The sequence below is a fragment of the Rhinatrema bivittatum genome, chromosome 5 (assembly GCF_901001135.1).
Source record: "Rhinatrema bivittatum chromosome 5, aRhiBiv1.1, whole genome shotgun sequence".
Classification (NCBI taxonomy): Eukaryota; Metazoa; Chordata; class Amphibia; order Gymnophiona; family Rhinatrematidae; genus Rhinatrema; species Rhinatrema bivittatum.
Window position 1 is genome coordinate 230,356,066 of NC_042619.1, and position 12,192 is coordinate 230,368,257.

Below are 12,192 nucleotides of genomic sequence, written 5' to 3' on the forward strand. Positions count from 1 at the left end.
TGCGATGAGGCTTCTCCTATCATTGGAGGTGAGGGCTCAGTTGCAGTGATGGGTTGTAGGCAGATCATCTCAGGAAGGGAATTCCTTGTAGATGCCAGATTGGTTGGTTGGTGCTCATGGAAGATGTGAGCCTTCTGAGTAGGGGGGGCTCACTGAAAGGATAGTGCAAGGTCGCTGGAATGCCAAAAAGCGGCAGTGGAGCATCAACAGATTGGAAGCACAGGCGGTTTGACTAACGTGCTTGTGGTTCGCTGAGTATCTAGACACTCGGGCAGTCCAGATTAGATCAGATAATGTAATGTCGATTGCCTATATCAATCATCAGGGTGGAACCAAGAGTCAGCATGTATCAGAGAAGATAGATGCACTCATGGTATGGGCAGAGCAACATCTTTTGGGCATATCCGCCTCTCACTTTGTCAGAAAGGACAATATCAGAGCAGACTTCCTTAGCAAGAGAAACTTGGACCCAGGAGAATGGGAGCTGGTGGACAAAGCCTTTCTGCTCCTTGTGGAGCACTGGGGCCTCCTGTACCTAGACTTGTTAGTGACCTCCAACAATGCGAAAGTTCTGTGGTTTTTCAGTTGCAGCTGGGACCTAAAAGCGCTGGGCATTGATGCTCTTGTTCAGGAGTGGCTACATGGTGGCCTGCTGAATGCATTATCACCCTGGCCTCTGATAGACAGGGTCATCTGGAAGATTGCAAATCAAACCAATCCTTTTGGTGGCTCCAGATTGGACCCAGAGGTCATGGTATGCTGATCTGCAGAGACTGCTGGTGGGCAGTCCCCTCAGGCTACTGATTCAGAGGAATCTGTTGCAGCAGGGACCCATTCTACTCAACAGTCCCGGTCAGTTTTGTCTTATGGTTTGGTCAATGAAAGGGCTCGATTGTTAAAGTGTGGTTATTCACCTGCCATAATTTCCACTTTACTTCAGACCAGGAAATTTTCTACTTCTCTGGCCTACATTAGACTTTGGAGAATTTTCAAGGCCTGGTGTTCTAAGCGAGGTTCTCAACCTCTCAAGGTGGATATTCCCTTAATTTTGGATGGATTACATAAAGGTCTGGTCTTTAACACCTTGAAGGTTCAAGTTGCAGTCCTCGCTTGTTACAGGGGGTGAGTTAATGGTGGGCCTTTGTCTTCCCATCCCGATGTGTCCTGGTACTTGAAAGGATTTAAACATCTTTGTCCTCCTTTGTAGCTGCCAGTGCCTTTGTGGGACCTGAATCTGGTCTTGGGATTCTTGGCAGGTCCACTGCATGATCTTTCGTTGCGGCTTCTTACCTTGAAGACAGTTTTTCTGGTGGCAATCTGTTTGGCATGTCATGTTTTCGAACTGCAGGCCTTTTCCTGTCATGAGCCCTTTCTGCGTATGACTCCGGGACTGGTACAGCTTAGGTCTGTGACTTCATTTTTACCAAAAGTGGTTTCTGAGTTTCATTTGAATCTGTCCATTTCCCTGCCCATCTTGGACAGGGACAGGGATGGAAATGAGTATCATCTTTTGCATTCCTTGGATGTCAAGCAACATTTGGTACTGCAGTACTTGGAGGTTAATAAATCTGTCCAGAGGTCTGATCACCTGTTTGTGCTCCATGGTGGTGGTAATCAGAGCGACATGGGCAATCATTATTGCCACCTATGTGGCTGCTGAGGTTCCTTTGCCGAAACAGATTAGGACGCATTCCACGGGGGCTCAAGTGGTATTGTGGGCAGAATTTCGTTTGTTGTCACATGTTGAGATTTGCCAATGTAGTCATCCTTGCACACCTTTTCCATGTATTACTGCTTGGATGTTTGGGCTAGGGAGGACTCCAAGTTCACACGGGTGGTGTTGACTGGACAGCTGACAGCTTCCCGCCCTCTTCGGGAGTAGCTTTGGTATATCCCACTGGTGGGGATTGGTCTGCCTGAATGCAGAGGAAGGAGAAATTACTACTGACCTGATAATTTTCTTTCATCTAATGAGGGCAGACCAATCCCCGACCTGCCATTGGCTGCCAATGCTTAACTTTGGTTTGCTTTTTCGGGGCAGACAGTGCAGAGTGTTGTTCCTTCTATTCATTGAAGACTGGTAAGTGGCTTATCTAGCTCCTCAGTTTAGTGAATAAGTTACTTCTTTTGGCCGAGCTCAGTGTTCCCAATGGGTTGGAAGTAGGAGTGGTTGATTGATTGTTAATAATCATGTTCAAGAATAATCAGTTTGTCCAGTTTGGCTTTTCTGGAGAATATTGGTGGATTGATGTCAGGGCGGGACTATATATCCATGATGTCAGCTTCTTACTCCGCCTCCATCTGTTGGCAGAGGTGCATAACCCACTGGTGGGGATTGACCTGCCCTCATTAGAGGAAAAAACAATGATCAGGTAAGTAGTAATTTCTCCATATTGTAGCAGAGCTTTCTCAGTGACAGGTCCTGAGTTATCAGATTCAGCCTCTTTAGATATTAGGGCCTGAATCTAAATAAATGGACTTTAGAAAGAAAGTTTAAACTTGTTTATTACCACATGGCTGAGGGGTGACGGCAGAAATTATAGAGAAGAGATTGAAGAGAGTACAGAAGTTATGAGCAGTTTTTAGGTAGGGTAAGGTGGGGTTGAAAGATTGGGTAGATTTTTAAGGTTTGGCATGGGTGGGGGTATTGAAAGGTGTTTTAGCGGGTTGTGTTGTAATGTTTTCATTGTTTTTTGTAATACTTGTGTAGTTGGATTAATGATGTTGTAAACAAACCATGAGCAGCCTCGTTCTGGTATTCCAGCATATAAGTAATACATGAAAGGAAATGTAGAAAGCATGTGTACTGAAAATGTAAATATGTGAGGAGTGATAGAAGGGGGAATAAAGAGGTGAATGCAAAGCAATATAGGATTTAATCAGTAAAAGAGAGATGTGAATGTCGTAAAGACTAATGCAGGCATTAAATAGTGAATAGCAGGTTTTCAGAGGTGAGCACTGTGATATCTGACAAAAATAAAAGTGGCACTGGCCATTTAAAAGCGACTTTTGTATGGGAGCTTAAGCCTGTGTTTAAAAACAGGGCAAACCTGTTAAAATATTTGTAAGATGTTATGTAGTAAGAGAAGAGGATTTGCTGAGCAAGATTTATGATTTTTTTCCTGAAAAATAAAAAACATAAAAAACATAAGACCATAAGAAGTTGCCATACTGGGTCAGACCAAGGGTCCATCAAGCCCAGCATCCTGTCTCCAACAGTGGCCAATCCAGGCTATAAGAAGCTGGCAAGTTCCCAAAAACTAAGTCTATTCCATGTTACTGTTGCTGGTAATAGCAGTGGCTATTTTCTAAGTCAACTTAATTAATAGCAGGTAATGGATTTCTCCTCCAAGAACTTATCCAATCCTTTTTTAAACACAGCTACCGCTATACTAACTGCACTAACCACATCCTCTGGCAACAAATTCCAGAGTTTAATTGTGCCTTGAGTAAAAAAGAACTTTCTCCGATTAGTTTTAAATGTGCCACTTGCTAACTTCATGGAGTGCCCCCTGGTCTTTCTATTATCCGAAAGAGTAAATAACCGATTCACATCTACCCGTTCTAGACCTCTCATGATTTTAAACACCTCTATCATATCCCCCCTCAGTCGTCTCTTCTCCAAGCTGAAAAGTCCTAACCTCTTTAGTCTTTCCTCATAGGGGAGCTGTTCCATTCCCTTTATCATTTTGGCCTTAAAAAGGTTCTAAAGGCATCAGAATCAGTTTCATAAGAATTACTGGGAGCTGCAAGGCTGCCAATAAGGCAGAAATCTGGTCCAAGAGCTACCGGAAGTGATTAAAAGTCACACAAGTATGTAGAGACCCACAGGGGTCTTCACTAGATGGCCCTAGGTCCCAGCTCTTGGTTAGACAGCTGCAAAGGGAAATCCCATTCTGAGCAGCACCTCCCCAGAGGATGCCTGGAATAGAGAGTCCCTGAGACACAAGGGGATATCCCATTCTGAGCAGCACCTCCCCAGAGGACGCCTGGAATAGAGAGTCCCTGAGGCACAAGGGGATATCCCATTCTGAGCAGCACCTCCCCAGAGGATGCCTGGAATAGAGAGTCCCTGAGGCACAAGGGGATATCCCATTCTGAGCAGCACCTCCCCAGAGGATGCCTGGAATAGAGAGTCCCTGAGGCACAAGGGGATATCCCATTCTGAGCAGCACCTCCCCAGAGGGTGCCTGGAATAGAGAGTCCCTGAGGCACAAGGGGATATCCCATTCTGAGCAGCACCTCCCCAGAGGATGCCTAGAATAGAGAGTCCCTGAGACACAAGGGGATATCCCATTCTGAGCAGCACCTCCCCAGAGGATGCCTGGAATAGAGAGTCCCTGAGACACAAGGGGATATCCCATTCTGAGCAGCACCTCCCCACAGGATGCCTGGAATAGAGAGTCCCTGAGGCACAAAGGGATATCCCATTCTGAGCAGCACCTCCCCAGAGGATGCCTGGAATAGAGAGTCCCTGAGACACAAGGGGAAATCCCATTCTGAGCAGCACCTCCCCATAGGATGCCTGGAATAGAGAGTCCCTGAGACACAAGGGGATATCCCATTCTGAGCAGCACCTCCCCAGAGGATGCCTGGAAGAGAGAGTCCCTGAGACACAAGGGGATATCCCATTCTGAGCAGCACCTCCCCAGAGGATGCCTCATGCCTGGAATAGAGAGTCCCTGAGGCACAAGGGGATATCCCATTCTGAGCAGCACCTCCCCAGAGGATGCCTGGAACAGAGAGTCCCTGAGACACAAGGGGATATCCCATTCTGAGCAGCACCTCCCCAGAGGATGCCTGGAATAGAGAGTCCCTGAGGCACAAGGGGATATCCCATTCTGAGCAGCACCTCCCCAGAGGATGCCTGGAATAGAGAGTCCCTGAGACACAAGGGGATATCCCATTCTGAGCAGCACCTCCCCAGAGGACGCCTGGAATAGAGAGTCCCTGAGGCACAAGGGGATATCCCATTCTGAGCAGCACCTCCCCAGAGGATGCCTGGAATAGAGAGTCCCTGAGGACACAAGGGGATATCCCATTCTGAGCAGCACCTCCCCAGAGGACGCCTGGAATAGAGAGTCCCTGAGGCACAAGGGGATATCCCATTCTGAGCAGCACCTCCCCAGAGGACGCCTGGAATAGAGAGTCCCTGAGGCACAAGGGGATATCCCATTCTGAGCAGCACCTCCCCAGAGGACGCCTGGAATAGAGAGTCCCTGAGGCACAAGGGGATATCCCATTCTGAGCAGCACCTCCCCAGAGGACGCCTGGAATAGAGAGTCCCTGAGGCACAAGGGGATATCCCATTCTGAGCAGCACCTCCCCAGAGGACTGCCTGGAATAGAGAGTCCCTGAGGACACAAGGGGATAATCCCATTCTGAGCAGCACCTCCCCAGAGGATGCCTGGAATAGAGAGTCCCTGAGACACAAGGGGAAATCCCATTCTGAGCAGCACCTCCCCAGAGGATGCCTGGAATAGAGAGTCCCTGAGACACAAGGGGAAATCCCATTCTGAGCAGCACCTCCCCAGAGGATGCCTGGAATAGAGAGTCCCTGAGGCACAAGGGGATATCCCATTCTGAGCAGCACCTCCCCAGAGGATGCCTGGAATAGAGTCCCTGAGGCACAAGGGGATATCCCATTCTGAGCAGCACCTCCCCAGAGGATGCCTCATGCCTGGAATAGAGAGTCCCCGAGGCACAAGGGGATATCCCATTCTGAGCAGCACCTCCCCAGAGGATGCCTGGAATAGAGAGTCCCTGAGGCACAAGGGGATATCCCATTCTGAGCAGCACCTCCCCAGAGGACGCCTGGAATAGAGAGTCCCTGAGGCACAAGGGGATATCCCATTCTGAGCAGCACCTCCCCAGAGGATGCCTGGAATAGAGAGTCCCTGAGACACAAGGGGAAATCCCATTCTGAGCAGCACCTCCCCATAGGATGCCTGGAATAGAGAGTCCCTGAGACACAAGGGGATATCCCATTCTGAGCAGCACCTCCCCAGAGGATGCCTGGAATAGAGAGTCCCTGAGGCACAAGGGGATATCCCATTCTGAGCAGCACCTCCCCAGAGGATGCCTGGAATAGAGAGTCCCTGAGGCACAAGGGGATATCCCATTCTGAGCAGCACCTCCCCAGAGGATGCCTGGAATAGAGAGTCCCTGAGACACAAGGGGAAATCCCATTCTGAGCAGCACCTCCCCAGAGGATGCCTGGAATAGAGAGTCCCTGAGGCACAAGGGGATATCTCATTCTGAGCAGCACCTCCCCACAGGATGCCTGGAATAGAGAGTCCCTGAGACACAAGGGGATATCCCATTCTGAGCAGCACCTCCCCAGAGGACGCCTGGAATAGAGAGTCCCTGAGGCACAAGGGGATATCCCATTCTGAGCAGCACCTCCCCAGAGGACGCCTGGAATAGAGAGTCCCTGAGGCACAAGGGGATATCCCATTCTGAGCAGCACCTCCCCAGAGGATGCCTGGAATAGAGAGTCCCTGAGGCACAAGGGGATATCCCATTCTGAGCAGCACCTCCCCAGAGGATGCCTGGAATAGAGAGTCCCTGAGGCACAAGGGGAAATCCCATTCTCAGCAGCACCTCCCCAGAGGATGCCTGGAATAGAGAGTCCCTGAGACACAAGGGGATATCCCATTCTGAGCAGCACCTCCCCAGAGGATGCCTGGAATAGAGAGTCCCTGAGACACAAGGGGACATCCCATTCTGAGCAGCACCTCCCCAGAGGATGCCTGGAATAGAGAGTCCCTGAGGCACAAGGGGATATCCCATTCTGAGCAGCACCTCCCCAGAGGATGCCTGGAATAGAGAGTCCCTGAGACACAAGGGGATATCCCATTCTGAGCAGCACCTCCCCAGAGGATGCCTGGAATAGAGAGTCCCTGAGACACAAGGGGAAATCCCATTCTGAGCAGCACCTCCCCAGAGGATGCCTCATGCCTGGAATAGAGAGTCCCTGAGACACAAGGGGATATCCCATTCTGAGCAGCACCTCCCCAGAGGATGCCTGGAATAGAGAGTCCCTGAGGCACAAGGGGATATCCCATTCTGAGCAGCACCTCCCCAGAGGATGCCTGGAATAGAGAGTCCCTGAGACACAAGGGGATATCCCATTCTGAGCAGCACCTCCCCAGAGGATGCCTGGAATAGAGAGTCCCTGAGACACAAGGGGAAATCCCATTCTGAGCAGCACCTCCCCAGAGGATGCCTCATGCCTGGAATAGAGAGTCCCTGAGACACAAGGGGATATCCCATTCTGAGCAGCACCTCCCCAGAGGATGCCTGGAATAGAGAGTCCCTGAGGCACAAGGGGATATCCCATTCTGAGCAGCACCTCCCCAGAGGATGCCTGGAATAGAGAGTCCCTGAGGCACAAGGGGATATCCCATTCTGAGCAGCACCTCCCCAGAGGATGCCTGGAATAGAGAGTCCCTGAGGCACAAGGGGATATCCCATTCTGAGCAGCACCTCCCCAGAGGATGCCTGGAATAGAGAGTCCCTGAGACACAAGGGGACATCCCATTCTGAGCAGCACCTCCCCAGAGGATGCCTGGAATAGAGAGTCCCTGAGACACAAGGGGAAATCCCATTCTGAGCAGCACCTCCCCAGAGGATGCCTGGAATAGAGAGTCCCTGAGGCACAAGGGGAAATCCCATTCTGAGCAGCACCTCCCCAGAGGATGCCTGGAATAGAGAGTCCCTGAGGCACAAAGGGATATCCCATTCTGAGCAGCACCTCCCCAGAGGATGCCTCATGCCTGGAATAGAGAGTCCCTGAGGCACAAGGGGACATCCCATTCTGAGCAGCACCTCCCCAGAGGATGCCTGGAATAGAGAGTCCCTGAGACACAAGGGGATATCCCATTCTGAGCAGCACCTCCCCAGAGGATGCCTGGAATAGAGAGTCCCTGAGGCACAAGGGGATATCCCATTCTGAGCAGCACCTCCCCAGAGGATGCCTGGAATAGAGAGTCCCTGAGGCACAAGGGGATATCCCATTCTGAGCAGCACCTCCCCAGAGGATGCCTGGAATAGAGAGTCCCTGAGGCACAAGGGGATATCCCATTCTGAGCAGCACCTCCCCAGAGGATGCCTGGAATAGAGAGTCCCTGAGGCACAAGGGGATATCCCATTCTGAGCAGCACCTCCCCAGAGGATGCCTGGAATAGAGAGTCCCTGAGGCACAAGGGGATATCCCATTCTGAGCAGCACCTCCCCAGAGGACGCCTGGAATAGAGAGTCCCTGAGGCACAAGGGGACATCCCATTCTGAGCAGCACCTCCCCAGAGGATGCCTGGAATAGAGAGTCCCTGAGGCACAAGGGGATATCCCATTCTGAGCAGCACCTCCCCAGAGGACGCCTGGAATAGAGAGTCCCTGAGGCACAAGGGGATATCCCATTCTGAGCAGCACCTCCCCAGAGGATGCCTGGAATAGAGAGTCCCTGAGGCACAAGGGGAAATCCCATTCTGAGCAGCACCTCCCCAGAGGATGCCTCATGCCTGGAATAGAGAGTCCCCGAGGCACAAGGGGATATCCCATTCTGAGCAGCACCTCCCCAGAGGATGCCTGGAATAGAGAGTCCCTGAGGCACAAGGGGATATCCCATTCTGAGCAGCACCTCCCCAGAGGATACCTGGAATAGAGAGTCCCTGAGACACAAGGGGATATCCCATTCTGAGCAGCACCTCCCCAGAGGATGCCTGGAATAGAGAGTCCCTGAGACACAAGGGGATATCCCATTCTGAGCAGCACCTCCCCATAGGATGCCTGGAATAGAGAGTCCCTGAGACACAAGGGGATATCCCATTCTGAGCAGCACCTCCCCAGAGGACGCCTGGAATAGAGAGTCCCTGAGGCACAAGGGGATATCCCATTCTGAGCAGCACCTCCCCAGAGGATGCCTGGAATAGAGAGTCCCTGAGGCACAAGGGGAAATCCCATTCTGAGCAGCACCTCCCCACAGGATGCCTCATGCCTGGAATAGAGAGTCCCCGAGGCACAAGGGGATATCCCATTCTGAGCAGCACCTCCCCAGAGGATGCCTGGAATAGAGAGTCCCTGAGACACAAGGGGATATCCCATTCTGAGCAGCACCTCCCCAGAGGATGCCTGGAATAGAGAGTCCCTGAGGCACAAGGGGATATCCCATTCTGAGCAGCACCTCCTCAGAGGATGCCTGGAATAGAGAGTCCCTGAGGCACAAGGGGATATCCCATTCTGAGCAGCACCTCCTCAGAGGATGCCTGGAATAGAGAGTCCCTGAGGCACAAGGGGAATATCCCATTCTGAGCAGCACCTCCTCAGAGGATGCCTGGAATAGAGAGTCCCTGAGGCACAAGGGGGTAATCCCATTCTGAGCAGCACCTCCCTCAGAGGATGCCTGGAATAGAGAGTCCCTGAGGCACAAGGGGAATCCCATTCTGAGCAGCACCTCCCCAGAGGATGCCTGGAATAGAGAGTCCCTGAGGCACAAGGGGATATCCCATTCTGAGCAGCACCTCCCCAGAGGATGCCTGGAATAGAGAGTCCCTGAGGCACAAGGGGATATCCCATTCTGAGCAGCACCTCCCCAGAGGATGCCTGGAATAGAGAGTCCCTGAGACACAAGGGGATATCCCATTCTGAGCAGCACCTCCCCAGAGGATGCCTGGAATAGAGAGTCCCTGAGGCACAAGGGGATATCCCATTCTGAGCAGCACCTCCTCAGAGGATGCCTGGAATAGAGAGTCCCTGAGGCACAAGGGGATATCCCATTCTGAGCAGCACCTCCTCAGAGGATGCCTGGAATAGAGAGTCCCTGAGGCACAAAGGGGAAATCCCATTCTGAGCAGCACCTCCTCAGAGGATGCCTGGAATAGAGAGTCCCTGAGACACAAGGGGATATCCCATTCTGAGCAGCACCTCCCCAGAGGATGCCTGGAATAGAGAGTCCCTGAGGACACAAGGGGATATCCCATTCTGAGCAGCACCTCCCCAGAGGATGCCTGGAATAGAGAGTCCCTGAGGCACAAGGGGATATCCCATTCTGAGCAGCACCTCCCCAGAGGATGCCTGGAATAGAGAGTCCCTGAGGCACAAGGGGATATCCCATTCTGAGCAGCACCTCCCCAGAGGATGCCTGGAATAGAGAGTCCCTGAGGCACAAGGGGATATCCCATTCTGAGCAGCACCTCCCCAGAGGATGCCTGGAATAGAGAGTCCCTGAGGCACAAGGGGATATCCCATTCTGAGCAGCACCTCCCCAGAGGATGCCTGGAATAGAGAGTCCCTGAGGCACAAGGGGAAATCCCATTCTGAGCAGCACCTCCCCAGAGGATGCCTGGAATAGAGAGTCCCTGAGGCACAAGGGGATATCCCATTCTGAGCAGCACCTCCCCAGAGGATGCCTGGAATAGAGAGTCCCTGAGACACAAGGGGATATCCCATTCTGAGCAGCACCTCCCCAGAGGATGCCTGGAATAGAGAGTCCCTGAGGCACAAGGGGATAATCCCATTCTGAGCAGCACCTCCCCAGAGGATGCCTGGAATAGAGAGTCCCTGAGGCACAAGGGGATATCCCATTCTGAGCAGCACCTCCCCAGAGGATGCCTGGAATAGAGAGTCCCTGAGACACAAGGGGATATCCCATTCTGAGCAGCACCTCCCCAGAGGATGCCTGGAATAGAGAGTCCCTGAGGCACAAGGGGATATCCCATTCTGAGCAGCACCTCCCCAGAGGATGCCTGGAATAGAGAGTCCCTGAGACACAAGGGGATATCCCATTCTGAGCAGCACCTCCCCAGAGGATGCCTGGAATAGAGAGTCCCTGAGGCACAAGGGGATATCCCATTCTGAGCAGCACCTCCCCAGAGGATGCCTGGAATAGAGAGTCCCTGAGGCACAAGGGGAAATCCCATTCTGAGCAGCACCTCCCCACAGGATGCCTCATGCCTGGAATAGAGAGTCCCTGAGGCACAAAGGGGAAATCCCATTCTGAGCAGCACCTCCTCAGAGGATGCCTGGAATAGAGAGTCCCTGAGGCACAAAGGGGAAATCCCATTCTGAGCAGCACCTCCCCAGAGGATGCCTGGAATAGAGAGTCCCTGAGGCACAAGGGGAAATCCCATTCTGAGCAGCACCTCCCCACAGGATGCCTCATGCCTGGAATAGAGAGTCCCTGAGGCACAAAGGGGATATCCCATTCTGAGCAGCACCTCCCCAGAGGATGCCTGGAATAGAGAGTCCCTGAGGCACAAGGGGATATCCCATTCTGAGCAGCACCTCCCCAGAGGATGCCTGGAATAGAGAGTCCCTGAGGCACAAGGGGATATCCCATTCTGAGCAGCACCTCCCCAGAGGATGCCTGGAATAGAGAGTCCCTGAGACACAAGGGGATATCCCATTCTGAGCAGCACCTCCCCAGAGGATGCCTGGAATAGAGAGTCCCTGAGGCACAAGGGGATATCCCATTCTGAGCAGCACCTCCCCAGAGGATGCCTGGAATAGAGAGTCCCTGAGGCACAAGGGGATATCCCATTCTGAGCAGCACCTCCCCAGAGGATGCCTGGAATAGAGAGTCCCTGAGACACAAGGGGATATCCCATTCTGAGCAGCACCTCCCCAGAGGGTGCCTCATGCCTGGAATAGAGAGTCCCTGAGGCACAAGGGGATATCCCATTCTGAGCAGCACCTCCCCATAGGATGCCTCATGCCTGGAATAGAGAGTCCCGAGGCACAAGGGGATATCCCATTCTGAGCAGCACCTCCCCAGAGGATGCCTGGAATAGAGAGTCCCCGAGGCACAAGGGGATATCCCATTCTGAGCAGCACCTCCCCAGAGGATGCCTGGAATAGAGAGTCCCTGAGACACAAGGGGATATCCCAATCTGAGCAGCACCTCCCCAGAGGATGCCTCATGCCTGGAATAGAGAGTCCCTGAGGCACAAGGGGATATCCCATTCTGAGCAGCACCTCCCCAGAGGATGCCTGGAATAGAGTCCCCGAGGCACAAGGGGATATCCCATTCTGAGCAGCACCTCCCCAGAGGATGCCTGGAATAGAGAGTCCCTGAGGCACAAAGGGATATCCCATTCTGAGCAGCACCTCCCCAGAGGATGCCTCATGCCTGGAATAGAGAGTCCCTGAGGCACAAGGGGATATCCCATTCTGAGCAGCACCTCCCCAGAGGAT